A 27,213-nucleotide genomic window follows, 5' to 3' on the forward strand; every position below is an offset into this window, starting at 1 on the left:
TCAAAGACTAGACCGCGGCGGTAGACCGCGTTCTGTTTGACAGAGATGATGCAACATTGTGTAATACCACTAGACCGCCAGACCGCCTCGATCGGAGATCGTTGCCCACCGCGACAGACCGCTTTCTGTGTGTCCAAAGCCTTAGATTAATTGAATATAAAAAAAATCACCCACTAATTTTAAATGCTTATGTAATTTTCTTTTTTTAAAAAAACAGTTCGTTCTTAATATTGTAACGATTCAAAAACTAAATCCAAGAAATGGTTATCCTGCTTAATTGATCTCAATCGATCAATTAAAGTAAAGAATTGCCTATTTTTTCAGGCTGGCTTAACGTTAAACTACCAATTAGGTGTGTGGTGGACGGGGGCGGAAGCTCATACTTTACTATAAACAATTTATTTCTAACAAATAAACGGTAGTCATACGCGGGATTCGAACTGCGGATCTCCTTCTTACAAAGCCACGCTCTTTACCACTAGACTAACACCCGCTTCCCAATCAACCAATTATTAATAAGGAGATTTCAGTCGCGGGTTGACTTCGACCTTTCTATTTTACCCTAATTGATCCAATGTTTTTTTTTTAAATTATTAATTAAAATTCATGAGATTACCGTGCACAATTGATATAAAGTTATTCCAAGTCCATCTGATATTGTGTAAATAATTCTGTGTGCTTGTTACCTGTATTAAATCCTAAGGTAGAAGACACCAACACCTCATCACCACATTGAGATGAAACGACTTTTCTAGGAGTAGCATACTGTCTTGATTATATGGGTTCATGTGTTCCTTTATATACGTTTGTGGGAAATGTTGTCCTGTTTGGGTCAATCCCTTAGAGAATGGGTTACTACTGGGCTTATACAGCCTTTCCCTTTAGATGGGTTAGTAGAAGTAGGAAAGAAAAAGGGCAAACTTTTTAACTTGTCCTCAGTTTCTTCTGATGCTCTTTACACCACCATCTCCGTCACTCAGTCCAACACCCAACACAATTCTAAGAACACCTAGGACGCTCTTCTTCTTCTTCTTTCAGCTTTTCTTCACCCAAACCCTCTCAATCCATTTACTCTTCATAACCCTTCCTCCTACTGTTTGAAAGCCCCCAAGGGCGATTTCGTCACAAACACGAAAGGCATCTTTGACATCTCTTTCACACCAACAAACCACCAAATTTACTTTGTTTCTTCATTTTCCATGTTGACGTTCTTTTGTTTTTACCACTTCTTTAAATTACATAATATTCTTTTGTAAATTCTGTTTATGTCATTTATTTTAGAAAATAACATTTGTACATTTCTGTTGTTATATAACTGAAGTTAAATTAAATAAAATGATAAAGAATATTTTGCTTTTATTTTCTTTTTAGGCGAAGACAGCTGCAATTGTTATTTTTTCTTTTTCATATTTTTTACAGTAAGTGAAATTATTTAATATTTAACAGCGTCCTTGCTAAATTTATAATATCAAAATTTTTGCAAGTATAGATTGAAAAAATACTAAAAATTGCAGCGGATAAAATGTAAGAGTGTTGGTTCAAGTGACTGTGTCCGGTGGCTAAAAACGTAGAAGTTAACAATAGGGTGAAAAAATAATTGCCATTTCAGTCGTAATACATTTATTCTGCCGAGCTTTCGACCTAGGGACTAGTTCATCTTCAGGGCTAGTTAGTTTACTAGTCCTTAGGTCGAAAGCTCGGCAGAATAAATGTATTACGACTGAAATGGCAACTATTTTTTCATCCTATTGAAAGTATGAACCAGTCACCAAAAAGAATGAACAACAAGTAGAAGTTAACCTTAAGCTAACTACAAAAATACCAATCAATTGTGGGCTATGTAATGCTCTGCTTAGAAGTATGCAAAGCAAATTTTATTTCGAATGACCTATAATGCTACCACTAGATTGAGGGATTAGGATAAATTAATAAGGCCAGGGGGATTAATAAGTAAAAAAAAAGGTGAAATCGTCTGAAGCGATTAAAAAAGCGATTTTAATTGGCTTTATTGCTTAAATTAGTAATCTTTCTTAAACTACCTAATTCGAATAAAAAAAAAAATATTATTTTGCTAGAATTGGAAAGTTACTGTATGCTTGTAGTACGAGGGTCGTTTGAAAAGTCCGTGCAAAGTCAGAGAGAAAGCACTACTGGCGCGTATCGAGGTTATGTTTAGTTAGTAGCATCTCTTGGAAGAACACACACCAAGTTTCAGCCAGATCGGTCTATTTCTTTGTGTTTGGCAATCGTTTGAATCGAGGAAGTCGAGTGATTTTCAAAAAATGGACGAAAAAGAATTTCGTGTGTTGATTAAACACTACTTTATGAAAGGCAAAGCGCCTCAGGAGACTAAAGAGAAGCTTGATAAACATTATGGTGACTCTGCACCTTCGATTAGAACAGTTTATAAGTGGTTTCAAAATTTTCGGAGTGGCCATATGGGCACAAGTGACGCTGAACGTTCTGGACGACCTGTTGAGGTTACTACTCCAGAAATCATTGATAAAATCCATGATATGGTGATGGATGACAGAAGAGTGAAGGTGCGTGAGATTGCTAGTGCTGTGGGCATCTCGAATGAACGGGTACATAATATTTTGCATCAACATTTGGACATGACAAAGCTATTCGCAAGATGGGTGCCGCGATTGCTCACGCTTGACCAAAAACGAAATCGTGTGAAGTGTTGCAAGGACGGTTTGCAGCTGTTCCAGAAGAATCCGCAGGACTTTAAGCGTCGTTTCGTCACTGTGGATGAAACATAGATACATCACTACACTCCTGAGACCAAAGAACAATCTAAACAATGGGTTACCAAGGGGGAATCTGCGCCAAAAAAGGCGAAGACCGTTCCTTCGGCCGGAAAGATTATGGCGACTGTCTTTTGGGATTCGCAAGGAATAATTCTCATCGACTATCTGGAAAAGGGTAAAACTATTACAGGTGCATATTATTCATCGTTATTGGACCGTTTGAAAACCGAGCTGCAAGAAAAACGCCCACGATTGGCCCACAAAAAAGTCCTTTTCCATCACGACAACGCACCAGCTCACACCTCAGCAGTTGTGGTCGCAAAATTAATGGAAATAGGGTTCCAACACGTTTCACATCCCCCCTATTCTCCAGACTTGGTTCCCTCGGACTACTATTTGTTCCCCAATATGAAGAAATGGCTGGCGGGAAAAAGATTTTATTCAAACGAGGAGGTGATTGCAGAAACGAATGGCTATTTTTCAGACTTGGACAAATCCTATTATTCGGAAGGGATCAACAAACTAGAGCAGCGTTGGACGAAGTGTATAAGCCTAAAAGGAGACTATGTTGAAAAATAAAAAAGGTTTACCCCCAAAAATTAAGTAGTTTTTATTTTTGCACGGACTTTTCAAACGACCCTCGACCCTCGTATAATTAGACTTAAATTAATTTAAGTCCGCAGATTATGGTTACTCAAGAACATTTTTTATTTTTATGGAAAATTTTAAGCTTTTAAATCGCCGAACAAAAGTGATATTATTAATGTTTACAAATTATTAGTGACGAGCAAGGTTACGTTCTGAACCATTGCTAGGTATAATTAATCCATTTAAATGTGCTGCAGACCACAATATTCTGCCAGGCTTTAGTTGTCTAATAATGTCAATTACTGGCAGTACACCATTCTAATCACCACCATTTACTAATTACAATCTTGCAAAACGAGACAGGAATAATTTTGAATATTTAGACTAGTTAGGAGATACTATTTTTCCATTTTCTCTTACTCCACTCAGTAAGAGAAGAAATTGTAACTGATTGTGAATTTTCACAAGAAGTATCCTTCTTTAGGGCTCTCTGAGTCAATAAAATGACTCAATTTAAAAAAAAAAAACATGAATATAACCAGCTTGTAGCATTTTCTCTACTATTAAAAGTATTCTCTTTAAAATTTTATTTCTTTACGCATTATTTGTTAAACGATTAGAATCACATATTCATCAATATTTAATTTAACAATTATTTTCCAATTGAAATGAGGTATGATTCAGTTTTTCCTGCCTACGTTCTCATAACTTCCATTTTGCAGTTCTAAAACATTGCCTACGCTAAAAAACTGCATATCCCTTAAATACGTATCAGGATTCTTTAATTTTATTTCAGCATTTGTTCAAAAAAAGACGTTCAGTAGAAGGATATGTACCAACTACTTCGCTCTTGTTCACATGAAATTTCCGTCATGAAATTATTTACTTCCGGCATATCGAAAATTTGCTCTATTGTATACTTCCGCGTAGAAAGAGTGAGACAAAGTAAAAAAAAAGAAAACTTGAAGACGTTAGAGTAATGTAACTAGTGTTGTTTTGTTCAGTTGAGGTTCGAGCTGAAGGCTCAACCGAGTTAAGCTTCGACTCGAGCCTTTACGGCTTGAGCCTTCAGAGCTCGAGCCGTGAAGCTCAAGTTGGAGGCTCACATACCTGGAGTTGAAGGCTCACAAAGTGCAAGCCTTTTTAAATTCTTAAGGAATGACGAATTATCAATGAGCAACGAACTTTTTAAAAATTATTGTATTCATTTATACAAAAATATGTTGAAAAATTCATTAGCTGCTTGATTTTATATTGATATTGATTGATTGTTGCTTGATTTTATATTGATATTGATTGATTGCTACTTGATTTTATATTGATATTGATTGATTGCTACTTGATTTTATATTGATATTGATTGATTGCTGCTTGATTTTATATTGATATTGATTGATTGCTACTTGATTTTATATTGATATTGATTGATTGCTGCTTGATTTTATATTGATATTGATTGATTGCTGCTTGATTTTATATTGATATTGATTGATTGCTACTTGATTTTATTTTAAGAAATGAATTTATTAATAGTACAAATAAAATGCTTCATATAAAAAAAAAGCTCAAGCCTTTTGAGCCGAGCCTTGGAGGCTCACCAAGCTCTCTGTGAGGCTTCAGCTCGAGCTCTGACTCGAGCCACCCACTGAGCACTGAGAACTCGAGCGCTCAAGGCTCGAACCTTATAGCTCACCTCCTCAACAGCACTAAATGTAACCGACACAAAGTGCTTCTTACGACAATCAATTGTAGCTCAAGCATTGGATATTTATGTAGCGAACAACTATTACATAACTTGACTGACTCACATAAAATACCATCTCACCATTTTGGGATCATGCCAAAATGCATGCATGATCCCAAAATAAAAGCATTTATCAATCTCCTTAACAAAAACTTACAGTTTAAAATGTTAAGTATAAGGGTTGATTAAACGCCAAAAGGTACACAAATCAGCGAGTACCCAACATTTCATTAATACTTCATTAATATTTAAGTAATTCTACTGCATTAATTTTCATTAATAAGTTATTTTTTAGAATTTATTAGATATCACAGACCCTTATGCTGGCCATTTTCGTCTACAAAATATATGTTCAAGTAGCACTGTAGATTGACTGTAATATCTAGTTATTTATAATAATCAAACTATTAATTACAGGTTAAAAAGAAAAACGTTATAAAAAATAAAATAAAAATATGAGGCTAAAAAATTCAAAACCTTGTTTAAAAAATGCTTACACCAACTTACATCAATGATTTTGTTTATTTTATTTATTTATTTTTATTTCTTAAATAAAAATCGCCGGTTTAAGTTCATTCTTCGATTAAAGTAATTGTTATTTTATGTAGATATCAAACGTTTATAATAATAAGTAATAATTATCTGGCTTTATCGCAAATAATATAGTTTTCTTCAATTACATTCTCCATCTAGGTGTTCTTCCCACAATGTTGTATATATGTAATATAAAGTAAATAAGATATGCATATATTTAGGACAGTTAATTATTCCAGTATTTTACTATAAGTAAAATTAGGGGGACTAAATTAAATTACAATAGAGAAATGAATAATTAAAACTGTCCGGTAGGACAGTTGTATAAGGGTTGACCATCAAAAACTGCACGAAAAAGCGTAACGTTGAAAAACACCCAACTTTGACAATTTTTTTCTCTTTTTCTATAAAAGATAAAATTCCCAAATTTTCTTTAAATTTTACTCCAAACCCTCCTTTATAACTGTAATTTTTTTGCAACCACCCAGATCTAATAGGTTTCGAGAAAAAAGTTGCCGAAAATGAGCAAAAACGGCTTTTTCAAAAAATGTTCTTGTTCTTGTTCTTGTTGTTACCTTTTTTGTAAACAACGTAGCGCCTAAACGCGTGAACCGATTTTCATGAATGAGGTGTCATTCGATTCAATATTTTATGTAGATGTGCCTTTTGGGGGTCCCGACGCTGTACATCGAATGGGAGAGGAGTTAGCCCCCTTTATGTAAGGCCCCCTCCAAAATTATTATCCTTAACAAAAACTTACAGTTTAAAAAGTTAAGTATAAGGGTTGATTAAACGCCAAAAGGTACACAAATCAGCAAGTACCCAACTTCATTATAACTATAAGTAAAATTAGGGGAACTAAATTAAATTACAATTGAGAAATGAATAAATAATTTTGAATAATCTACTTGTTATTAACTGTGTGTAATTGTGCTCACGAATATTTCGGTAAGACGAATTCAAGACTGAAATATTGTTTTAAATCCTCCGTGATTCAAATTTAAACAGTAGCCGACTCTAAATTTGTCTTTTTCTAATTTAACATGCATGTATATGTGACAACTTCAGAATAAAGGGCACATTAAAGAGAAATCAGAAGAATAATTTGGAATAGAGTTAAAATAAAGTACCTATTTATACGAAGATATAATATACATTTTATCACAATTATAACTATTATGAATGAACTGGCCAGCATAAGGGTATGTGACATCTAATAAATTCTTAAAAAATATTAATGAAAATTAATGCGGTAAAATTACTTAAATAATATCAATGAAGTTGGGTACTTGCTGATTTGTGTACCTTTTGGCGTTTAATCAACCCTTATACTTAACTTTTTAAACTGTAAGTTTTTGTTAAGGATAATAATTTTGGAGGGGGCCTTACATAAAGGGGGCTAACTCCTCTCCCATTCGATGTACAGCGTCGGGACCCCCAAAAGGCACATCTACATAAAATATTGAATCGAATGACACCTCATTCATGAAAATCGGTTCACGCGTTTAGGCGCTACGTTGTTTACAAAAAAGGTAACAACAAGAACAAGAACAAGAACATTTTTTGAAAAAGCCGTTTTTGCTCATTTTCGGCAACTTTTTTCTCGAAACCTATTAGATCTGGGTGGTTGCAAAAAAATTACATTTATAAAGGAGGGTTTGTCCTATAATTTAAAGAAAATTTGGGAATTTTATCTTTTATAGAAAAAGAGAAAAAAATTGTCAAAGTTGGGTGTTTTTCAACGTTACGCTTTTTCGTGCAGTTTTTGATGGTCAACCCTTATACAACTGTCCTACCGGACAGTTTTAATAACATCACCCAAGTTAAGAGAGTAACTGAACATATCGTGCACAAAGTAGAAAACGGAAAGTACACTGCAGCTGTATTTCTTGATTTAGCTGATGTATTTAACACTGGACTACTTTACGAAATTAGGTAGAAATTATTCTTATCATTAGATCCTTTTTTACGACACCTAACTTTCAAGGTAAGATTCAATAAGATCAATAAGTATTACATTCTTTAACTTCTACTCTAAGGGCGAAGCTAAACCTAGCTAACATCGTTACGACAAAATGTAATAAACAAAAGACGAGTACTCAGACGTTAAGAAAACCATCACCGACTTATAGACTTAAATCCCTACAAAGAATCAAGAAATCTCTTACCATCAGAAAGATGAAGGAGTGCGTTAGATCGACGTATGTTAACTCTGGACGTCCACACAATCATAACCCAACTGAGACAGTTATAGCCACTTATTAACATGAAAACCCTATCAATAACTTACAAGAATTGACTAAAACCTATTCTCTCATAACTAAGGAAGGGATTTTTATGTATTTAAAAATGCCAAATATTTAATTAAAATATGCATTTATTTTCGTCAATTATGTGGAAAATATGTGATTTTCTTAAAATATTTTCTGGAATATTTAAGTAAAATGGACATTTTTTTTAATGAAAATCGTGAAATGGTGGAATGATTGCATTTTTCGAGAACCTCACAGTTCAAAAGGAATGGCTTTGAATCCACATCAGCATCACTATCAAGTTTTCCAATAACTGCATTGGCAATATACCTGCCCTCAACGTCAGTGGTTTCATCAATTGACACCCAAATCGGTCCATCTTTGATAAGTTCTTGAATTTTGGTTAGTGTATCTTTATAGACATCTTCCAGGTAGTTTTTCCTCAGAGCGCTCTCGTCAGGCATTTTTTTCCCCAATATAGGTCTCTAAGAATCCTTTGAAATGAGGATTTTTTAAGTTTGTGGAAAGGGATATCTGCTCTAACCAAAGCCCGACACAGATCTGTACTCAGAATAGACTTACTTGATGGAGATGCAAGGAAGGCTTGATAGGACGTCCTCTCTTTCTTTCTGTTTTTATTCTCTATGTGCGATCCGGTGGCAATATGTTGGGTGACTTGGGAACGTTGAGAGCAAGAAACGCGCTTGTCACAAGCTATGCAGTACAAAATGTCTCCATCACTTCGAAAAAGTTCTGCTGGAAACTCGCGAAGATATTTAGCAACCAGTTGTTTGTTTGAGGCCGATGTTCGTGGCATTTCACCCAAAAAAGAATACACTAAGTGACCGAACGAAATGAATTGGACACTTCAACGAACGAGCTGAAAGAACAGACAACGTCAGACAACTTCAAAGAACTAACAAGTGCCCGTCACTGTTTAGCAGCATTCTGTATAAATTACAATAACCATTGTACCCACTGTGATTCACAGCCCTACAGTCTGTGGTTCACAGTTCCTGTCAACCACCTCCCAATTATGAAAATATGCCCAAAATGAAAAATATGTACATATTTTGATTAAATATGTGGAAATATGTGAAATAAAAGTAGACTCAAACGGCTTAAAAAGTGTCAGTATGAATACTTCTAGTTGAAAAACGTCTGTAAATTGCTTAGAAAAAAATATGTAAATACATACGAATCCGTAGTCATAACCCTGTATAACTTGGGTAAACGACTGACCAAACAACTTGAGACATTACGAAATAATAATCCACTGAACGTATCTTCGTTCACCAGAAACACACAATTCATGCTAACGATAATTTTCAACTTATAGCCGATTAAAAATTAAAGATTGAAGTATAAATTAAAAAAAAAAAAAAATTAAAAACATTATTATAAAAGATAACAAATCCTTTCTAAAAAACAATATGGAGGAAAAAATATACATATTACATTAAAAAATTCAGAAAATACTTTTGGGAAAGAAATTAATGCTTATTAATGCGATTAAAGAACACATTAAAAAGATTTAGATATCAATTCTAAAAAAAAAATAAGCATGAATACTATTTTTAAACTTATAGTATACTACAAAGAAAAGATGATTATGGAACACATCACAAAAGTTTATAAATTATTTCCAAAACTCAATTGTGGAGAGCAATGAATGCTAGTTTTGAACTTATAGTCGATTAGAAAGGAAATACTAAAGAATATATTAAAAAGAAATAGCAATTCATTAAAAAAAAAAAAAAAACCTTTGAAGAAACCGCTGGAAGCCAAATTTTGATTTTTCGGTCGATTAAAAAGGAAGGATTAAAGAAAAAATAAAAAAAGAATATAAATCCATTCCAGAAAAAAATTTGAAGAAACAAATACGAATTATTACCTCGTAAAGGTAATAATATTGAACTTTTGGTTGGCTAGAAAGAGATTATTAAAGAATACATCAAGACGGATTAGAAATCCATTCTGAAAAACCCATTTGAGGGATATCATGAATGCTAGTTTTGAACTTCTTCTTCTTCTTAACTGGCGCTACAACTCATGCAGAATCTTGTCCTCCTCAAGACGTGCCCGCCAGGCGTCTCTTTGCTGCGCAGCCGTCCTCCAGTTTCAAAATCCTAACATACGTGCAGCATCCTTTGCCATACTATCCTCCCAGCGCAGCTTTGGTCTGCCTACCCTCCTGGATCCTTGCATGTTTCCTTCCAGCATTTTTTTTTAGGAATCTCATCTTCACTCATTCTAGCTATGTGTCCTGCCCATCGCAGTCTACCAAGCTTTATTAATTTTACTATATCAGGATCCGTGAAGTTTTGAACTTATTGTCAATTAAAAAGAAAATATCAAAGAACACATTAAAAAAAAAAAAAAAAAAATAGAAATCCATTTCAAAAAAAGTATTTGCAGAAATATTTTTTTTATTTATTTACATTTACCTCTGTTCTAGTCAACAAGACATACAGAGGGGGTTGGCCTATTAATTAAACAATTCATAGAACAAAAAAAGACAAAACAAAAAATAAATCAATCAAAAAACAAACAAAAATGCAAATTCAATGCAGAAAAGATAAAAGAATGCTAACTAAATTTGAAATGTACAGAAAAGAACAAAGAGTCTATAACTAAGAATATTTACAAAATAACAAACTAAAAATACTTCCTGCAAATGAAAAAATATTGATGAATGAAAACTTCTTAATAATAGTAATAAAAATATTTATAGAAATAATAGTTAATTAACAAGAAAATAAATAAAATAGACTACTTGGAATATTCAAATTATAATGAACAATTGAACAATTACCGCTAAATAAACAATTTCCTTATTTTAAAAAGATAAACAAAAAATAGGAAAATATCAGTATTTGCAGAAATAAAGAAAGTAGCTTTGAACATTTAGTCCACTAAAAAGAAAATAAAGAATACAATAAATAGGAATAAGAACCATTCCAAAAAAACAATTTAGACAAACAAAGAAAGGTAATAATTTTGAACTTTTAGTTGATTAAGAAGGAAAGTTTACTGAATGCATTATTAGAAAGAATTGAAAATCTATTACAAATAACTATTTAGGGTAACAATGAATGCTAATTTCGATACTGTAAACGATTAAAAAGAAATGTTTAAGAAGTTTTTTTTTTGTCTTGTAGTAATCAAAATTAATGAATAACCAACATTGTGCATAGTCTAGACGTAGCACTAATTACAATTTGTAAGCAATAATTAAATGACAACATGCTATTTTTCATGCAATAATAAAAATATAAAATAAGTAATTGATAATAAAGTCTTACCTTGTTTAAAGAATATAAAAATTCATCAGCACAACAATAGAACACCAGTCCACTTGACACTAGTTAAAATAATTAACAACACTATTCGCACTAAAACTGTATATCACGCACTAAGTAAAACTTAACTTAAACACAATTTATAAAACCGAACTTCACTTTAACATTCACTAGTATCCACTTAACAAATAAGGTTTATAGAGAGACACCACTAACGAGTTAAAGATGGACGCCGGTAACTGGCCAAGCATATCAGCTGGTAAAGGAAGGTTATCTAAGCAGAGTGACCAACCTTTTTTTGGTTTATAAATGAAAGAAAACCCCTAATTCGCTAAATATATGTTCATAAATTACATTTTATTTTGATAGATTATGAAAGGAAATAAATGAAAAAAAGTAATAAAAATAAGAATAATCAATAATAAAATAATAATCATTAACATTTTTTTCTGAAAAATAATTAGTAATTTTACGAGGTTATACTTTGTACAGTGAATAATAAATATACCTATCTAAATCTAAAACTTCTACTTGAAATTATTTTTTTCGAAAAATTCAATTAACCCTCTAATGCATGATTTTTTTATTTCTTTCAAATTTATTTTTTTAATACTCTATTTTGATATAAAACAAAGAAAAAATATTAGTCAATTAGGTTTTGTGGTAAAATGAGAATGGGATTATCAAAAAATGTAAAATTTACGGGGAAAAAACTTAATTGGTTATGATAATTATAAAAACAGTTTTTGTCTTTGTTGAAACAAAGATTTTAATTGAACTTCTTGCACTTTACATAAGAATAACCCGTGCAACCAATTAATTTACATATATTTCGTTTCATATCCCATAAGGGCCAATGGTCTAATCCATCTTTTCTGACGCTAGCTGGTTGTCTCGCTGATCCAGATTTTTTTTTTTTCTCCTCAAAGTATCGTCCTGTGAAGGAGATGGCCTTCCTCTTTTAGGCGCCATGGATCTGCCTATTTTACACAAGGTCTCACCCAGTTCTTTTCTGTACTCTTCTCGCGACTTACATTGGCGTTCACGTTCAATTGCTGAACTCTGCAATATATTATCCAGCTGTCAATTATGGTTACATCTAACAAGTGGTAAAATAAACGCGTGTACCACCTTCTCCTAGTATTCCATTTTTATTTTATATCTGCCAATTTGGCGCTATCCAGATCCATCCCTCCCATATGTTTATTGTAGGCTTTCACAATTTTCGGACAATCAACTTCATTGCTTTGCCCGTCAAATCGTCAAATTTTATCTTACGGTTCTATGCTATAAATTGTGGACAGAAGATGTACTAATATAGTACTAACTTCAAGAAAAATTACGGAATTGATATCATCAGACATCTGTGTACAAAGTTAGAAGACATATTATCTCATAACATGATGTTGCATATGAGCAACACAAATTATTTTCAATTTTTGGTCTAAGCAAATATTGTTATCGAATTTAAAAAGTAATAATAGATAAATACCAACTCTCCCAAGCACAGTAAAATTTTTAAAAATGTTAATTTTAAATAAAATAGGCCCAAGAACGGTAATTTCTGCGCGGTCTTTACCACAATCTACGGTCGTGTTGACTTTTTTTTCACTTTCAGGCTTTATAACAGCTTATTACCTTCTAGAACCGACATAAACCTTATATAAACTGACACTAGACATGTTGTGGCCTATATTCATCATATTTTAATTCAAATGAAATCCAAGAGTGTTCTCCGGCACAAAGCTAAAGATTATGTAGCAGATATGCAACACGATGCACTATAGGGTTAAGGTACTTTTGGGATTTGGATGTGCTTTCAAAATTCTGAATCCAAATCGTAAATCTCAGAACCAGAGGTATCTCTTTGCTTAATGGATTGTTAAATTTTGAGATTTTTACATGGCTCTTATTTAAACTTTGTACATAGAAAATACAGATATGTTTTTGTAGTTAATTCATTTGTTTTAGGGCACTTTTGGGGAAGCTTCCCAGTGCTTTTGGACAATTCTATAATTATAGTAAAAATATGACAATATTTTGATGTTTTAAGAACATATTAGTTAGAACTTTAAGAATTGTAATAAGAAAAAAATCATGTAAGGGATCACATAAGGTTTTTCTCTGTAACTGTATAATCAATATTTCTTATTTATTGTTGTTCATTCTTTTTGGTGACTGATTCATAGTTTCAATGGACTGTTCAGTCCATGAACAGACAAGACAGAAGACACACCAACCCTGAAATGTAATAGTAATACTTTCTAAACTAGCCCTGAAGATGACCTAGTCCCTAGGTCGAAAGCTCGGCAAAATAAACCTTACTAGACTAAAATAGCAGTTATTTTTTCAATCCCATTTCTTATTTATTTATTTTTAAAGCATTAATTAAAATATCTTCTTTTCTTTTTTTTGGAATTTCTCTATTGAAACTTGTAAATTAAAGAGAAATGTACTACAGCAGAGGTACATGCACTTCCTTCCGTAACAGTTTTCGCACTGAGGAGTATTCACAAACAAAGCAGGAAGGGGTTATCAGGCTTTGGGGGCCGGTGGTCACGCCACTGTTTTCACACCATTACTTCTGCCCATTTCGTGTCTACTATTGCGTTTGCCCACACTTATTGCCTACCTGTTCGCTGTAGATACAAATTGGATGAAAACCTAGCCCTTGTACTCTTATATTGAAATTCAATTACCCCTCAACTCACTACTTTGGCCTTTTCTTCCTCCGATACAAAGGTAGGTTTTTAGGTTAAATAATAGAAAGAGGAGCAGCAGGAGAGAGAAAGAAATTAAAGAATAATTTACTGGCCACCATCAGAGCGGAAGTGTGTATTCGTGTTTCTCTTTTTTCTTTTTATTTTTGAAGAACTTAAAAAAGGGAACTTAAATTCAATCATATTACAACTAATATCTGAGGTAGCTTATAGTTTATGTAGTACCTCTGGAATGGGAGTAAAAATCCTGTTGGCTAAAGCCATTTGGATTTCCAAAATAAACATGCGCACTGCACAAACAGCCTATTTTAACTAATAGGTTCATTCAGCTGTAAGTGGTTTAAAATAGATAAACTGGTAGTAATTTAAGCTTTTTTTAAAAAAAGAAAATCTGAATGTTTGATGTATTATTAGTTATTACTCTTTCACATCATGTATTTGTGGTTATAATTTACTAAATGCCTTTTTCAGTTTTTTAAATTCTGTTAATTTTATTTAACAAGATAGTTTGTTAGTGACTGGCTGGTTCATCAGATCTAATCCTCTTATAATGACTACAGACTGTGGGATATCTGCTGCGGATAGGGCAGACGATATTAACAGCCAGTTAGAATTAGAATAAGGGTAGCTAGGTATTTAATAGGTACAAGAGAATAATTTATATTTGATTAGGGACGGCTAAAGGGCTAATTACAATAAAAGTTAGAATTACTGTTTAAGAGTTCAATGGCTATTAGTAACATGAATTTAACAAACGAGAGCTTTAATATAAAATAAAGTTAAAACTAGAATAAACTAAATTTCTAATAAGTATTTGAATCGGCTTAAATGTTAGCCATACGACAAACGTTCGTCTTGTCGTAATGAACTGATGTCCGGCAATAGAGGTCTGGTCATCATTGTCTTTTAGTCCTGACTTTTGCCTTATTAACACTCCTTGCACACTGATCTTAGACATTCTGCTCGAATTTCATATCTTTTCTGACACTATAACTGTGCGCAACTTTTCGATTACCTTCATAAATAGCTTTCTAGCTGACATTTCGCCTCAAATCCTACGTAGCAGAGACGATTAAAAGTTAAGCTATGTTCCCATTGAGGGGATGGTTTTCACTAATTTATTATGTGCGTACTTAGGACCATCACTTTTATTTGAATCAATCACCATAATTTATTTTGCAGTATATCGAGTTCTTATAAAATTGTTGGTTGTTTAGAAAAGAAATTATTTATCATTTTAAAATCTATCCAAATTTGTCTGATGATTAAATACAAATACCGCATTAATCTACAGATCCTTAGGAAATTTTCTGCACATATCAAGAGTCTCTTCAAATAATCAGGTCAACATGGCGCGACTTTATTTTACAATTAGAAATCTGTACCCGCAAGAAGAAGAGCTGGTAAAATCTAAAGATAAGATACTCTTGATCAGCGTACTTTGTTGTTAATTTACATTTAAAAAAAAAGTTAAAATGGTGAAGTGATTTTGGAAAGTGAGGCAATTGATTGTGAGGAAAGTTGTGAAGCCAAATTAAGTACTAAGGTTCCGCACAACTGGCAGTATCTAAAGATACAGTAGGCACCTGCAAACTTACTGGCTTCCCTAAAAGGTTAAATTACAGAATAATGTATGGTATTTGTGAAATAAGCCGAGTAAATGTCCACACTATATTCATCTCTATAATCTCCATTAACAGGAATCATTATTTAAATTTAAAGCTCTTTAATTTTGGAATTTACCAAAGTGGCAGATTTGAAACAAATATAAGTATTATTAAAGTTATGAGTATTATTTATTAAAGTAATGATGTACTGTGAAAAGTTAATGTTATAGCTAATTAAATTAGGGAATGTATAAAATGTGGCCGTAAGGATTTAAAGGAAAGATGGCTGTAGGCAAGGATTTTAGTGGTGAAGTCCAAGTAGCGCTGTGACACTAAGAATAGAATAGCGAAAATGTGCGACGGTCTAATATAAATGAGACGTAGGGTATGACGCCTTGCGGCGCTTCTAGACGACATTAAGCCACACTAACAGATACAATTGGCTTTTCTACCTTTTACCAGCTGGCCAATTAGCTAGGAAGGACTTGCTCCAAAATATAACTTAACTCTTGGAAGAACCCACGCTATCCCCATGATATATTATCATCTCTTACACATGTGCTTAAACTCGCTATCTTACCCTTTTTTTTTTGTGGTTCGTTTGTTTGGAGGTACAACAGCCATCCTCATTATCTTTGGGTTGGATCCAGAACTTGTCTGTAGAGTAGCTCACATTGGGGAATACTCTAATATTTATGCCGAAATAGAAGAATTTGTGCTGGCCATACCAGGGATCAGATTATAGGGACAAGAGCCAATAAATAAGCAGTGTGAATGAATCAGAAGTGGCAGACAACTGTCGCTTATGCAAGAAGATTATAAGTCTAGCCAGCACATCATGTTGGGCTACGATTTACCAACTGGTTCAGACTACCTGAATCGTCACAATGATGGGACCAAAATACTCCAATACCATTTAGGCATATGAATGGAGCTGCAGTCAGGTCATGTGCCTCCGATATATACTCGTATATTACTTATCAAGTGAAAATATATACCAATATAAACATTGGTGTGCCAGTAAAATAAATACTTTAACCTCCATAAATTTCAGAAATTGTACAAACAAATGAAAGTATATAATAAGGGGAGAAAACAAATGAAAAAACCCTCAGCTAATAAGAATAATTTCAATTCAGGGAGTCCTTAACACTCCTGTGCCTGGGCACCATGTCCATGCTATAGTCCCCTATTTGTCTGCATAGGTGGTTGTGACTTGATTCACATTTACTGAAGAAACCAGCAGCGAAATACTTGATGTAGTGTTCTACATAGTCCATATAAGTGTTGGTTTGTAAGTCTGTAATACGGGTATAGCAGGGGGAAGTTGTGAAAAGTCTGAGGAATTTATTTTGCATGATCTGCAGCGAGGCGATATTGGATCGACATGTCTAACTCCAGGAGGGACAAACATAAAGCAGCATAGGCCTAACCACTACCTTGTACAGCAGGAGTTTATTCTCTGGGGATAGTTTTAGAGTCCCTGCAGGACAGCGGGAATAACACCCGAATGGCTGCCTTGCCTTTAGTGACTCTATCCTCTATGTGAGGGGTTAAAAGTCAGCCCACGATCCAGTAATACCCCCATGATACCTGATAGTGGCAGCCCACGGCACAATCCGTCCCCCGAAGTGGACATGTCGATACAAGATCGGCCTGAGCTTAGTGAAAAGGATAGCCTCTGTCTTTAAGGGGTTAATTTTCCACTTGGTGAAAAATCTGTTCATACATGGCATGGCCTTAGTAAGCACTAAGATTACCATGTCTTAAATGATCTAACTATCGTGTCCCTATGCTTCCGTATTGTTGCTATTCATCCTAGAAATTACTTTAGAAGTGGACTATTAAAATATATTGGGACTAACCAATAATTGTGGATCACTAAATATTGCTACATCGGTTGGTTATTGCTATAATTGTTCGGCAGAGTTGGTCGATTACCAAGAAACGACCGAATAGTTCAGAAAATAATTAATAAGTCAAATATCTTTGACTTTTGTTCGGATAAGCCATTCGAATTAAATCAGCACCGACTGCCGACATTGCGATAGAGAGAAGATTATTATATAAACGGAAAAGATTAGCTATAAGGAGGCCGCAAGTGTATTATTATAATTATTGCTATTATGTAAAAACAGTTACTAGCAAATTTATCACCATTTTCAGAAGCATATCTTTTATACTTCCCTGTGAATACAATATACATCCAAAAAGTCTAGGCATTTACATACAATAATTAAGGCGCACAAAAACAGAAGAGTTGAACTGACGAAGAGCTGGAATGGGTAGATGCGTCAGTTTGGGGTTCCCAGAGTTTTTGTGCGCTGCGAGTTGCAGCACATCTGTACGAGTGCCATCCGGTATTAATGAAGGCATTAGAGACAGCCACATATGGTTCATTCATTTATTTTCTATATAGTATGTGTTTGATGTGGGTAAGTGGGCCCTCCATATTTTTAAAACATTTTTTTAGAACATCAACTTTTTACCAATAAAATTGAACAAAACACGTATTTTTATATTTTAACCATTTTATTTAGTTACAACACTTTTTTTTGGCTTACTCCCACAGCATTGACCGCTAGAGTCAAATTCATGTTTTCGATTTTGTACCGTAAATATTCTTCCCGAGGCCACCCCTGAGTTCGCAAAAGTAGTTTTTAGAAAAAAATCGTCCATTTGTGAGTGTGTGTGTGTGTATTCCGAGATCACTTTGGCTTGAAAATACAATTCGTATAAGAAGTGCATCTCGAGATACAGGGGTTTAAAAAAATGGGTCAGTAACTGAAAATAAACTAGACTAAAAATGATAAAATACGTGTTTTTTATTTTTTCGAAATTTCCCGCCGTTTTAAAAAAAAGTGGGTGGAGCATATAACTCTGGTCACCCTGTATATTTATAAATACACCGCCAATTGAGTCGAGCGGTCAGAGGCGAGACCTGCAAAGCTAAAATTTATTGTGGTACTTAGTTTGATTTTCGGTCTAGATCTTGGATTTTATTTAATGGTTAATAAAAGAATTAATCGTAAGAGTACGATTGCTAGTCGTCTACGACCTCTAGCCGACCGCGTCACCTAATTTGGTAGCTGGACGTAAAGCCTGCCTGAAAAAACAGGCATTACTTTACTTTTAATTCTTTACACCATCTAAAAGTGTTAAGGATATTCTAAGGACATCATGCTTCCTACAAAATTTATATTTGTTCTTTCAAAAATTTTATTTGATGACATCTTTCCAATATTAGGAAATCAAATTGGATAATATTAAACCAGTTAAATTGATTTAAAAAGTTTTAATGAGAATTTTTAATGTAGGTCGTCATCGAATTGCGACCAAAGAGAAATCAACTGCAATAGTTACAGAGACTTTTAGCAAATTATGGGATTAGTTATTGTCACGGCCATTTGTATCAAGTATTCTGTAGACAGATATCTAGTGGTCTGTAAAAGTGTAGGTGGATGTAGGTATTCTACTACCAAAGTTTGGAACTCGATTTAAAAAAAGAGTTACTTTTTTGTACGATTCAAAATGGATACATTTGATGTAAACTCCAAATAGAAAATGTAAACAACTCCGCGGAGTAAGAAAAATAGTTATTTATTTAACAAGTGTGGAAAGTAGTACTTTTCCTCACGCGAGGCAGGGTTTGCACGCACGAGCGAGCGAAGCGAGGCGAGTGCAAGTGCAAATTGCCGAGTGTGAGGAAAATACTTTACACTCGAGTTAAATATTATATTTTTTCTGCAGGCATTAGATTTATTAACTAAAAAAAATTAAAAATTTCATTTTTACAGTCTACAAAAAGTAATTTATTTATTATAAACATTTATTGTTATATTACAATTATTTACATTACTCACGTATTTACATTACTTATTACATTTTCTGCTGTTTCTTTTATTGATGGAGAAGTGTTTTCTAAACAGGAATCAACTTCCCACACTAGTGGGGGGAAATTCCCATTAGTGTTACTTTTCGCACAAGTGAGTGGAAAAACTTTATTGTGCTTCCTTGATATAAGAAGTTTTGTTATTAACATAAATATTTTCTGTAATACTTTAATAAGCTTACTTAAATTTATTTTATTTAAATAATTAAAAAACGAATATTAAAATAAAAATTGAAAGGAATATAGAAATAAAAATAATACTTTCATAAATAATTAGATATTTTTAATTATAACAGTTAAAAAGGTTATAGTGTTACCTTATAGAAATTTAAAATGGATTCTAGTGATGCCTGTTTAGAAAACACTCCTCCATCAATAAAAGAAACAGCAGAAAAGTAATGTAAATACGTAAGTAATGTAAATAATTGTAATATAACAATAAATGTTTATAATAAATAAATTACTTTTTGTAGACTGTAAAAATGAAATTTTTAATTTTATTAGTTAATAAATGGTTGCAGAAAAAATATAATATTTAACTCTAGTGTAAAGTATTTTTCTCACACTCGGCAATTTGCACTTGCACTCGCATCGCTTCGCTCGCTCGTGCGTGCAAACCCTGCCTCGCGTGAGGAAAAGTACTACTTTCCACACTTGTTAAATAAATAACTATTTTTAATTATTTGTTAAATAAATAACGAATTAAATAATAAATATTATCAAAATCAGGGCATCGTAAAATAGGTGTTTCTACTGAATACTGTTCGAATAAATTTGATATCGCACTAAGCTGGAAAAAGTAGATTACATTATACGTATAAATTTGACTATGCATAACAATTATTTATTTATATAATTCTATGTTGAACTAGCCGAAACTTTTTTAAAAATTAAACCTAGAAGAAAAATGAAAAGAAAAGTAATTCAAATAACTTTGCGTAAAGAAAGATTTTAAAGAAAGAGTTCATTTGCTCTCAGGTCAATAGAATTACAAATTAAAAATAATAATAGTTGAAAACTAGTATGATCAAGTTTTAGCGGAAATTACTTATACTTAAAGTCCGCTGGAGTGGAGGATGGACAGGAGATAGAGATCAACTTCAGCCATTGACCCGGGCTGGTGCTGCCATTTAAAATGAAATGATCATTCTTCTAGCATTTTTTTGTAAAAATAGTTTCTAAATTAGAATTTGTTTTTTCACATAATTAAGTTAAGGATAAATTTTGACCGAGAATTTTGTCTCCTATTATCTTTTATTAATTTCTAATATTGAGAAGCATTAATTGGGTAGAGATTATCTATGTGTTTAGTGTAATGGACACTCAAACGTCGATCCCGGCATTAAGTCCTGCCCTCTCTTAGAGTTCTAACTTTCTCTTCACTGAGTAAGAGAATCTATTATGGAGACCTAGTTGCCTAGCAACAAATACTCACAATAGCTTTTGAGTTAAAACTTCAACATATACACAACCTTTTGTACGAGTACGTTAAACATAAAGAAATGATGATTTATGGTCAAAGACATTCGATTTTCTCCGATAGTTGAAATGATCGACGAACAGTGTCGCTTCAAGAGTGTAATGAAGAGTGTACTTCAAGTGTGTTGTGGTTTCCCTAGTCCGAAAAAGTTACAATTTGTTCTGTGTCCGTTGTATGTAAACATAGTAAAAATCGAAAAAAGTTTTAATCTAAAATTTCGTTTAGGTGCCAACAGAGGATGCCCTAATAAGATTTTGGTCAGTTCAACCGTAAGCACCACTTTAACCAGTTAAGCGCGTTTGACGTGTATACACATCAAACCAAATCTCTGTTATGGGGCGTTCAACGTGTATACTCGTGAAAAATATAAAATTGCCACTAACTATAAAAACTCGAAATTTTAATAAAATACAATAAGAATATTATTTGGTGGAATGTTTCCTTTATCTTACTAATAGAACTGCCAAGTATTTTATACGGAGGGGTGTGGTGGGAGTCAGCCAGATGATAAGTGGTTGGTACATGTTTGGTCTCCGCATTAGAGATTGGGAATTAGGCACACAATTAAAAGCACTCAACCCTTGTGCAATGCCGTTTTTACCTTAGATAGAGGTTCAGACCTCAGTACGAGCATGATTTAATTTTGCACAGAATTCAAACTTCTACGTTGTAAAAGCTCTTGCGTCTCTAGGCAATGCATACGTGAAGCGGTGCAAGATTTTGAAAGAGCACAGAATGCTTTGTAATCTCAGGCCCCCAGAGATTGCAGAAAAAGTGCTAGTAGTGACTATTATGATGTAGTAAACTTTTGTTGTTTTGCCCTGCGTTCGACGTGTATACGACGTCATTGTCTGATTTTAATTCCGCATACTTGTTTTTTTTTTTTTAAAAACTAAATTCCACGCTTAACTGGTAAAATATACCAATTTCTAAGTTTTATAGGTTTTAAATTTATTGAGTATGAAGAAAAGACGAAGTAGTTTCTTCTTCTTCTTATTCGGCGCGACGGTCCTTCTAGCGAACCTTGGCCTCCGTCAAATGCTTCCGCCAGTTTTCCCTATTTTGGGCAGCCACTTTCCAGTTACGTACGCCCAACAACGCCAGGGCATCCTCCTTCACTCCGTCCAGCCAACGTAACTTTGGCCTGCCTCTCTTCCTACCGCCGTGTAGCACCATTTCCATAAGCCTCCTCGGCACGTCATCATCACCCATTCTAGCCACGTGTCCTGCCCATCTTAGTCTGCCTATCCTTATCATTTTACTTATGTTCGGTTCTTTGTAGAGTGAGTAGATTTTCGAATTAGTGCGTTTTCGCCAAGTCGGGCCATCCCGTATTGGTCCAAATATTCTTCTTAAAATCTTCCTCTCGAAAATCAGGAGGTCTTTTTCATCTGTTTTAGAAAAAGCCCACGTTTCCCAACCATAAGTTAAAACTGGGCGAATTAGTGACTTGTAGAGGATGATCTTAGTCTCCCTAGATATCAGCTTGCTTTTCATCTGCTTGGCGAGTCCAAAGTAGCATCGGTTCGCGCTTATTGTTCTACTTTGGACCTCTGCTGATATTTCATTACCTTGGGTAACTACGGATCCGAGGTACTTAATGTGGTCAACCCTCTCGAATTTATAGGTACCCACCGCTATATCGGTGCCACCACCGCCTGTACCATCTCCACCAGTACGCATATACTTGGTCTTGGCTTCGTTGACAACTAGGCCTAATTTCTTCGCAGCTTCATCTAAACACAGAAATACTTCTTTCGCCCTCTCGAGAGATCTCCCGATTATGTCAACGTCATCGGCGTATGCCAAGATCTGAATGGTTTTATCGAAGATCGTTCCTTTCAATTGGGTTCCAGAATCTCGTAGGGCCTTTTCTAGCGCCATATTGAACAGTAAGCACGACAGTCTTAATCCTCTCCCACATTCAAAGTCTCTGGAGAGGGTACCTTTTATTCGAACAGCACAGTTAGAGCCATCCATAGTCATCCGAATCAGTCGAACAAGTTTTGGGGGTACAGACATCTCTAATAAAGCCTCATAAAGCTCCTTCCGCAGAACGCTATCATAGGCCGACTTGTAATCGACAAAGATGTGGTGGGTGGTGATATTAAATTCCCTACTTTTTTCCAAGATCATACGCAAGGAGAATAGCTGATCTGACGTTGATTTGTTACTCCTGAAACCACACTGATAATTTCCTATCTCCCTTTCGACATGCGGGAGCAGTCTTTTATAAATAATATTCGATAGAACAGAAGTAGTTTACATGCATTTAACATTTTTCAAGAAAAGTTCGTTTTAAGGCAGAACCTGTGGATAGGCTGGAGTAGGCTTCCTGTAAGGTTACATTTCAGTATAATGTACGGTTTTACAAATTATACCATGTTGGTGATGATTAAGTGTACAACTCAAATACTTGGAATGCGAAGATAATGTTTAAGTTAAAATCTTGAAGACTAGAAGTTAGCGAATGTCGCGTCAGAGATCACACCTGTTTTTTCTTAAAAATATTACAGCCGAAATAATGACCATTGTAAATAACAGTCTGCTGGGGGTAACTAGTGCAGTGAAAAAGGCTTCAGGCGCCAATAAAACGCCATAAATTAAATAAAAAAATAGTTTAAATAAACAATACGTACGTAAATCGGAAACTAAATGCAAACTAATGGCAAGCGTAGGCAAATATTTTGTTTATTTCCCATTACGATACCACTTCTAAAGATGTCTTATATAATCTAGCCAGGAGAGATGCGGCCGCCACACTTTCTTGTGCGGTCCATTACGAGTTCCATAAAAAATTATGGTAAAATAAAAAAAATTAGTAAAATTACAGTAATTTGTAACTTTTTAACATATCTATCCATACTTTAACATATATCACCAAATATAGACGAATTAGTTGCTAAAAATCAATGCCAAACATCTCATTGAAAATATAATAACGTAATCTTTTTCTACATAAAAATAATTTTTATCTAAAAATCTAAAGAATAAATTTTGTCTAAAATTGAATTGAATTTCTGCAATGTCTCCCTTTATCAGTCAATGTTATTACTGTGTATTATATTTTATTCTGTTCTCACCAAATTGTGAAACATTTTTAAATTTGTATCTGGCCCGTTGTAAAAAAAAAAGTTGCCTGAGCTAGGGTGTAGACAGTGTATCATTCCCAGTGCATATAATGTGTACATCCACTTGAACTACACATAATCAGGGATTAACTCGAGTTACTTTGGTAGTAGAACACCTACATCCACCTACACTTTTACAGACCACTAGATATCTGTCTACAGAATACGTGATATAAATGGGCGTGGCAATAACTAATCCCATAATTTGCTAAAAGTCTCTTTAACTATTGCAACTTCTCTGCAGTTGACTTCTCTTTGGTCGCAATTCGATGACAACCTTCATTGAAAATGCTGATTAAAACTTTTTAAATAAATTTAACTGGTTTAATATTATCCAATTTTATTACCTAATATTGAAATGATGTCATCAAATAAAATTCTTGTAAGAACAAATCTAAATTTTGTAGGAAGCATGATGTGCTTAGAACACCCTAAAAAACCAAGTTCAGTTGAAAGGGGAAGAGCCTAACAGCATCTGCCTCTCGCAACCTCGTCTTGGAGTCGTTGGAAAAACTGCATAATCTTAAATTAATAAAATTATAATAACTAAAAAAGGGAAGCATACTGCCTTAAGGAGTAAGATATCCTGGACTGCGGCCCACTTTTCTTCAAAACAATTCTCATGCCAAATGCAAAGTGCAAAAGTGGATGGAAAGGTGACTTTGTAGGTAAAGGACCCTATCCTCGGGAAAAGTAGCCTTTCGTGATTGAGCGGGCTAGAGAGAGGTCCGCTTAAGATTTCGTAATGGCGATAGGTGGAAGAAGATATAACCACTGTTGGAAGAAGGCATTAGAGAGTGGCCATCCCCCAAAGAGGCTGGATGATCACCATTTGTTTTGGCGGGATAAGTCCTCCCTGGGCGCATTAAGGCAAGTGTCTGGCGCTTAGGAAATAGTTATCCCAATCGGACTGCTTTCTTCCCAGAGAGCCTGGAAGATTGCCAGGGATGCTGGGGTGTACAATATACTCTCCTTGGGTTACTTTTAATTTTAGACCGGTTCTGAAATATGTGAGGATTTGTGAGAAACGATGACATAGGGTCGAAAGGGGAGCATATTCTGTCCCAAGGCCTGGTGACTCTGACTGTAGCTCTCCTATTCCTAGGACTTCTCAGAAGAGCATGGTTTTCTTTTTTCTCATGCTTCTTGGAGAGCCTGGGTAGTTAGAAAATACATCCTGCCTATAATCATCTGAGGGGAGCTTTCTTCAGAGCATTTAAGGTCGGCAATAGAGAGAGGGTTAAGTTGGCTTCAGGAAGTAGTAGTCCCTTGTTGCGGCTCCCACTTCTGCTCCTCGAATTTCTCTGGATTGCCTAGGAGAGTTACTTCATTGCTGAGTACTATAAAGTCTCAGTTCAGGAAACCCCTCAAAAGAAAATATTCTTAACCAGAAATCCGCTTAGTTGTTGAATTACCTATAAAATCAAAGCTTCCTACGGAATACGTTCCTTCCTAAGAATACGTTCTTAAAACTTTTTAGCTAAAAGGCTTAGTAGTGAAAACTAAGATCTGAACTTGGCTTCATTTGACAGAATAGGCCTCTTTTGATGGCAGTGCCTCAGCGTTAAAATAACTGACCTAGCAATCTTGATTACGCTGCTCTAAGGATAGATTGAGCTGTCGACAGCTAGTCCAAGAAATCATTTTACCGTTTCTACCCAGTTTGATAAATCTAGCTAGTAATATAATGTTTTGACATAGGTCGTAGCAACTACAATTAACTTCAAGCACATCTCTTTACTGCCTACTTACTACTAACCAGTTACTAACAAATTGTTTTCCTATTTTTATAATAAATGAAATAAAACATAGTAAAGTACGGACACAATTGAAAATCAAGCCACTGCTACATAAGAGCTAACTAACTAATAACAAAGTTTCTGAAATATTGGCGAACATCCTTAAACAGAAGCCTATGAAAAGTAACAAATAAATTCCCTCAGGTGCTTTTCATATGTAAATTTAAATAAGGTACAAAGAGAAAGACAGCAGCCCGTTTTGTATGAGGGTGGGGTAAACTCGAAGGTATGAATTTGTAACGAGAACAACATTCAGTTGGGAACAAACGTTATTCAGCAAGGGGGTTGAGAGATTTTAAACGAAAGGAACGAGAGATGCCAAAAAGCCAGTTACTCAGTTATAAGTTCTGTTTAATTTCAATTTGCATTACAGAGGCTCGCGAGCTTAACTGGAACGATGGCTACCATACAGACTTTCCATATTTTCTGCCAGTGTTTTCCATTCATTTTAATTAATTTCACATTCATACGTCTGATTTAAGCTTAGATACATATTTTCCTTTTCTATAAAACATTTATGTATAGAATAAAACAGTTCATGAAAATAACTACGCCATAACTCGCTTTTTAAAGAACATAACATGGAGGGTAAAATTGTGAAATACGTAATTGTAATATGCATTTCTGAAAGGTTAAAAAAAACACAACATTTTGTTCATTAGCGTCAAATCGTTAACATTATGACAAATACAAATATTCATAAAGTGCCCATACAATTTAGTAAAATGAAATTAGTGAATATACCAAATTAGAATACAATTTCCCCCACGATACAGTGCGCTCATACGTCATGAATTACAGTCAAAATTTTTGCCAAATGGCTCAGATTTTAACATCATCTCTTCAATTTAGTACCTAAAAATCTTACAGCTAATTAAAACTGAAAAGATTTTAGAAATGAATTTGTAATAATATATAGCAGAATACTAATATAGATCCTAACCATGATGATGTAGATCGTAACAACGGAAGAATAAACCAAATATTAAGAGGAAATACTAAATAGAAGGCAAATTAGAAGATATTAGAACTTAAAAATGATCTTATCAATAAATATAAGGTAATATCACAGATGTTAAATCCATCGACTATAAACATCGCCAATACGGAACAAAATGAAACAGATATCTTCATGTGAGCATTCAAGGGTTTCCCTAAACCTTGATTGCATATTTTAATTTTCTTTAAAATTAGAAAAGTAGTTACAATTTGAGCAGCCCAGAATTTGATTGCAAAAATAGCAGTCTCCAATACTATCCCACCTTCGCAATACTTAAATGATACTGTTTTAGGATGCGCAATGTAACGTTTCTCCGAGAGAGTCATTGAAGTTTCTGTTCTCTGAAAGAAAGTTAAAATCAAAGTGATTGTTCATATTACCCAACATTAATTGTAATTAAAATAGAATATA

The 27,213-nt window shown here is 34.1% G+C and overlaps 1 protein-coding gene across 6 annotated transcripts in view; it reads right to left on the bottom strand.

The window, feature by feature from the left end:
* Positions 1-27,213, bottom strand: part of LOC141456070 (irregular chiasm C-roughest protein-like) — a 921,342-nt gene that overhangs the window by 315,624 nt on the left and 578,505 nt on the right. The window contains exon 1 of one of the 6 annotated variants that reach the window (XM_074131683.1): positions 11,177-11,376. The exons of the other annotated variants lie outside the window; for them this stretch is intronic. The gene's annotated coding sequence lies outside the window, so the exon portion shown is untranslated. Of the gene's footprint in view, positions 1-11,176; positions 11,377-27,213 lie in introns of those variants that run through there. 6 annotated transcript variants of the gene reach the window in all.

This window comes from Rhodnius prolixus, unplaced genomic scaffold (assembly GCF_049639745.1).
Source record: "Rhodnius prolixus isolate KJV_2025 unplaced genomic scaffold, Rpr scaffold_4, whole genome shotgun sequence".
NCBI lineage: Eukaryota > Metazoa > Arthropoda > Insecta > Hemiptera > Reduviidae > Rhodnius > Rhodnius prolixus.